This window comes from Haliotis asinina, chromosome 2, assembly GCF_037392515.1.
Source record: "Haliotis asinina isolate JCU_RB_2024 chromosome 2, JCU_Hal_asi_v2, whole genome shotgun sequence".
Lineage (NCBI taxonomy): Eukaryota > Metazoa > Mollusca > Gastropoda > Lepetellida > Haliotidae > Haliotis > Haliotis asinina.
The window spans coordinates 94,648,664-94,655,523 of NC_090281.1; positions in this window are offsets into that span (position 1 = coordinate 94,648,664).

Sequence of the window (6,860 nt, forward strand, 5' to 3'; positions counted from 1 at the left end):
CATGTGGTTTCAGACAATTTCCCGTTTCGGAAACGACTATAAACAGGATATCTAATTTCTCCAAGGAGGTTTTAACTCCAAATGGGTTTTCGACGAGTTTAGTTTTTCGAAAACAACCTCCGGCGAAGTTATTACATCAAAATACCCAAGGTAATAGCTTACATCCGTGGTAGGCTTAAAAGTAAGTTTTCTTACAGGTTTGCTATAGTTATTTATTCATAAGGTTGGTGGTGTTTTTCAAGTAAAGCTAACGTTCCTAAACTCTTATTTGAAAATCGATGCAGATAATCAGCATTTGTTCTTACACATAACAGCACATGCATGTGACCAGAACGTGTATAAGGTCGAGAAATAGGTGGTATTTGGTCACGAAAGGATAGCATTTAAAACCATTCTATTCATATTCACAACCTCACTCACGCGTTCCAAAGCTTTAAAAACAATATGGAAGAAAGGCAGTTTCCATTCCTTATTGTATTGTAATATATCAGATTGGCCTTCATACCACGTTCTGAGATGGAGATTCTCGTACTTCAGTAATTAGTCGTCTTTCTAGAACAGCCATTGGGGCTTCGCCATGACAGAAATGGAAGTGTCATTTTAATTTGCAATGTCTGCCCCCGTGATAACGGTGCACCTGTTCGCCTCTGAAATGAACACATGATTGATGGCAATTAACGTTTCGTGAGATTCTACTGTGTCAGGGAACGATTCTACAATTCAGATTTCCTTCCACTCTGTGTAACAATGCAATAGACTCAATTTCTTAGAAACGAGTTTTTATTATGCTGTCATATTTCAGACAGTAAGGAGGCTGTATAGTTATATCGGTGTTCTGAAGTAGTCCACATGGTGTACTATATATTAAGGGATCGTGGAATGTAGTTTTGCCCACAGCAGGCAGTGTCTGATAAGTGTGGGACAATATGCTAGCTAATTACATAAGGCAGGATGGGTTATCGTAGTAGTATATCAACAATAAGTAACATAGGCTCATTTTGTATCAAATGTAAACGATATAATTATTTCCACATTCATCGGACCTGGGTTTTTGGCCAGGCGAGCGAACCACTGTAACCACTAGGATAACATCTGGCAGTCTCTTTATACTGGCTATCAGACCATTCCTCACAGTGAGTGCGCCACTTCCTGCAGACCGTGAAGATATTGATATCGTGCTCGAACTTGGCGTTCAAAACAAGTTCAAAACAGGTTTGCGTGTGGTAAATGGGGGTATAAGCTGAGATCTGGTGTTCACAACCATGAAAACAGGACGCCTGATAACGGAATGGCATCAACATGTGGTACGACGGAAGTGTCCAAAACTTCGTATGTTCGTCACCGAGTGTCACAAGTGCTGCAACGTGGTCACAGTTACTGTCGTGCGAGACAGATCCTCACACCACCACTGAGTCAACATAAAAAGGTTCAGCTGCTCGGGTCATCTATTGTGATATGTCTCGTTACGATGTCCGCGACGGCCTGCACGTCAATTGTTTCCTAGAAAACAGAACACAAATACAAGTCCAGATATGACCACCAATTTGAAAATGTCCTTCATGTGATCTGCGTGAGTTTTATTTTAGAGTGGTGAGCAGAAATTTATTGCTGGTAATTTCTGACATTTACACAGGCACAGAAAAATGCGCAAACCTAAAAGAACAGAAATCACGGACACGTCATCTCATTAATGAATTGCTACACAAGAGAACATCTCCGCCATCATTTCTAAATAACTGCATCTGGAGTGTACATGTAACCCACCACGTACATTTGGCTTCCTTCAAGCTTTACGACATTAACACGTCACAATTTAATACTGGACTCACAAAAGTGCAGACACTTTCCGCACTGTGGCCACTCTTTCACAAGGGATTTGAGAAAAATACGCATGCAGATGTTTTTAATATGTACATGCAAAAAAGTCGATAAATAAAAATATAAATAATAATAGTGGAAAACTCTAAATAAAAAGTCGCTCGAGAATGTTTAACTTCGTCCAGAATTGATGTTTCGGAGGTTGTAAATGAATGAAAGTATTTTTTATAAGTACCATGAAAAAATTTCAACTGATCTGGACTAATTCGGCTTAGGGCGAAAAACATTTTGGCCCATGGACGAGAATGCTTACGTTTATTCAACATACATCCCTTTCCATGGTTTTGGAATCAATACACAATGTAATTTAGAAAGTGGTCAAATGTAACATATGTCATATGTGGGATTACATTTAGTAAAGTAGTAAAGTCGAGAACTTTTTTGGTTGAGTCCCATCTGGGATTCGAACCCGTACTCTCAGAGTTAGGCACCTAATCGCCAGCACATAAAAGTCAGCCCCGCTTAGACCGCTCAGTCACCAGGACTTGCACAATAATGGAAGTCGGACAACTGGTGGTGTAGATTGCGTACTTTGTGTGTACCCCTGTGACAAGTAAATTGGCAATGATAGAAAGTGGTCAAATGTAACATAGGTACCTGTTTTGGTCGTAAATGAAGGAAATGCACTTATTTGTATTTGACACAAATTTCAACTCATTTTCATTTAATTCTGTTACTTTAGAGTGACATAAATATATCTGGCCCGAGGGCGAAAAACATTGTGGCCCATGACGAAAATACTTACAGTTACTCCAAATACATGTTTTGAATAAAATTCTAACTATAAGTATTATGACACTAAATTCATCTCATTTGGACTTCATTCAGCAAATTTAGAGCGATTTTAAAATATCTGGCCTATGGACAAAACACATTTTGACAAATGAGCGAGAATATTTCATTGCACTGAAAGTACATGCTTTCTCTAATTTATGGATGTTGAAAATTCATTAAAGTATTATGACACAAAACTCTTCTCATTTAAACCTACTTCAGCAAATTTCATCTCATTTGGACTTCAATCAGCAAATTTAGAGCGATTTTAAAATATCTGGCCTATGGACAAAACACATTTTGACAAATGAGCGAGAATATTTCATTGCACTGAAAGTACATGTTTGTTTCTATGTTTTGGAGGTTGTAATTGAATGAAAGTATCATGACACAAATTCGACTCGTTTTGACTTAATTCCGCTAATTTAGAACGATTTTAAAATATCTTGCTGTTGGACGAAAAAAGCAGTTTGGCCCAAGGGCGAAAATGTTTACTTTTACTCCAAAGACATGTTTTCCTCTGTTTTTGAGGTTGAAAATTAATAAAAGTATATTTATATGTATTATGACACAAAATTCAACTCATTTAAACTTAAATCAGCAAATTTAGACCGAACGTAAAATATCTGGCTGATGGACAAGAATATTTAATTGTATTCAAAGTACATGTTTTTCCTATGCTGTTGAGGTTGAAAATGAGCATATTTTAGTACTCTCCAAAAGTCGTATCCCAGTATATAAAAAACGTTGTCATCTATTAATCATCTTGACTTATTGTTTTCAGCATATGTGTCATGCTACTGTTGAAGCTTTCAGGAATCCCGAAATCTTGAAAATGTTTAACGCTCTATGCAAAGTTGTTAAAACTTGCATACTTGCACCTCAAAAGTTGTGAAATGTAGACACAAAACGATGGACCTCCACCAGACAGCCACGCATTACCACCCCATGCCACTTGAGCTGACACATCGTGTTGATGCAAAAAATTTCCAAGACAGGAAAAAGCCGAATACGGAGCGCTGTATGACACTAGTGCAAATTATAAAACCCGATCCCGGTGCTTAAATCGGAAATAATCCGAAAAAATAGCGCCTTTCATTATCAATCTAGCTTTCCTTACAATCATGCTCTGTCGATTGATGTGCATCATTTACACTACGGGGACAAGATCGCCTCTCTTTCAGTGAGGCAAAAGAGCACCGCCGACAAGTCATTAAAAGATTTTCAATTTCGAGCTAACCCTTACCACATGGTCCAAACTTGCCATCAATCAAGAAATGATAAATTTGGCAGTAGAAACATCAAACTGATTTTGAAAAATTGCATCAATTTCCTTCGTCACAAAGCCATTGATCAAGATCAAATATCACTTTTCCTGTTTGGCAAATGATGTGATATTCTAATTTCTACTTGGATTGAACAAGTGGACTTTTTTATGTCTAGTTGTTTTGGAAAAGTGTATCCAGTGCTAGACCTGTCCATCAAACGTCTTCTTTTCAACATTACTTCCACTGCTCTGTTCAACAGAATGAACGTAACACTGACTGCATCAACTTCTTTCTACTATGTATGCATAGTAAATGTTAAAATAACGACATTGATGTGTTTTAAGCATCTATTTCAGACGTCAGTTTGCGTATGCAACACAATTTACATTGTGCGTAACACTTCTTCTGTCAAAGTTTGTTTCAACTGCATTTTGTTTATTCTTATTTTGCATCCCGCCTCATAGGTCATGATGACCTTCTTGCTTTCTCTTTTTCCTTATACCAATAGCTATGCCGCTTCGGATTGTTTATAAAGCAAGTCATATCCGGCCCATTTGAAGTTGAGTAACTTAATATCGTCTCGGACAAGCTATTTGAAATTTAATGTCTGCTCTTTCCTTCAGATGATTTCTACTATCAACATAACAGTGATCTTGATCGTTACTCACAGTTGCTACCCGACCGTCGGAACACGCTATCATGTGCAAGTATGTATTGTTATAATTTGCTCCAACAGTGAGCATTTTCACAGGACTTTTGTGTTCAATTTTATCTTGCTTTAGGTCTGTTTACTTCCAAACGAAAGAGCAAAGAATATGCCCCGAAGGACTACATTTGTGTTTAGATTACATCGTGTTCAAATGCTTTGGGCTTTTTTAAAAAATACACTTGCAAGCATACCGCTTTTTATCAAAGCTAGCTAGGGTAGGAGTGTCTCTTTCACAGTCTTATTATCATGCGAGGCGATCATATTGGATCTGGTGTTTGGTTCATCACATGTCACCAGACTCCAAAGATAACGACCTTTGATCAAATTAACACTCACGTTGGCTGATCCAGACTTCATAATGTATGACCGATGTAATACAATGGGATATTTTTTAACAGAAATGAATCAATACAGACGGAAAATAAATGACACAAGTTGTCAAAATTAGTAATCACGGAAACAAAATCGGTTTGTGTACACAAGAGACAAATAGATGATAGCAATTGTTTCTGCAGCTAAAGTTTGTTTTCCCCAGCATGGCGACTCCAAGGAACAACCACGCATTCTCTTTTCCGATTTTGTGGGTGATACCTTTTGTCTTGAGAGCTTTTAGGAGACTGTTGGTAATGCCGTATTCTTTGGTTGTGTCAGAGATCGTAATGCTCCATGAGGAATCGTGTCTTAAATACGGAAAAGCACAAATGCCAGCAAATATTGTATGGCATTTCCCTCTCAAACTGAATTCTGATGACTTCTACCTGTACTACTCATAATGATATTAGATATCATCAAATATTACTCACTGGTACAGAATATTAAACAGACGACAATATTATATCCATTATCTTTAGTTAAGAGGGCAGTCACCAAAGGACGAGAATCTAATAAACGAGAAAACGATAGAATGAAGAACCTGTGAAATTGTTTCCATACTTGTTTGATGTCTGAATGTGCTATCTTGAAGACAAATATTAAATTCCGTCGCTCTTCGTCTCAAAGCGGACCTCAAAGCTCAAAACAAAACCGAGAAACAGAATCATCAGTTCTTTTGATTTTGACCAACGACTAAATGGATGTAAAAAGAACTTTCATTTTCACACCTCATTTAAAGCATTGTCAATTAGGCTTGATGCATGACGTCTATTTAGCACGATGTAATATATTTATGAGTAATTACGTAAATTTAACAATAACTTCGTGATGATATCAATATGTTTTTTTTATCATCACATGTCCAAATAGATAAACCGACGGGCAAAAGAAACTATACCAATACCAATTTGTCCATGGGAAAATATAAGAAGTAATGTCAAAATTTGTGTAATTCAGCATTTGGGAGTGACATTAGAAATGTACTGAAGTTTAAATGAAGAAGATGTGATTTGTAAATTTGTAGTTTGTTAATAGACATTTTGGAGTTTGTTGAAATTATCATATCAGATCAGAGGAGTCATTATCAGACACAACTCAAAGTCAGTAACGGGTATACCCTCCACACGCATCCATTCATGCTTGAACAAGACGTCTAACAGAGGTAGTCAATCGAAGAAAAACAGTGTTTCCAATGGCCTGTAACTCCACTATCAATGCCTTTACAAAGTCTTGACGATTTGCAGGTGGTGGGTTACGTGAACGAATCTGTCTGTCTAGGTGACCGCACAAGTATTCCATCGGCGAGAGGTCTCGGGATCGAACTGACCATGGCAGAACACATTCACGTTATAATGCTGGAGAAAGTCCTGTCCAGTCCCGGCATTATGGGGCCTGGCGTTATCTTGCTGAAACATGAAACACCGAGGTTGCTGTACGAATGGCAGCGCAATAAGATGTGACTCTGGGCTGTTAAGTTTGCATCGAAAACTACCAGCTGTGTCGTCAAATGTCTGCATATGCCACCCCAGACCATAACACTCCCTCTACCAAAAGGAATCGTCTCTTGAATTGTTATGTGTTTATGTAATCTCACACATGACAATGGACACAATCGACGAATGCGAGAAGGGCTTCGGTGAAGTTATTTTGACATACAGATGACATGAGAAAGGAAAGATTTTGAGGGCTTAATTTTAGCGCAGTGACACAATCACCTAGATCAGGAAAGAACAACAACATGGTGTTGGAGGAAGCGAAGTGATCTGCGGGGTGGGAGAGGAGATGTTGCGCGTGGCTCAATGTTGTTCGTGTTATCAAACACGGACCATTGCATGTGACATGATTCATGTTGTCGACTA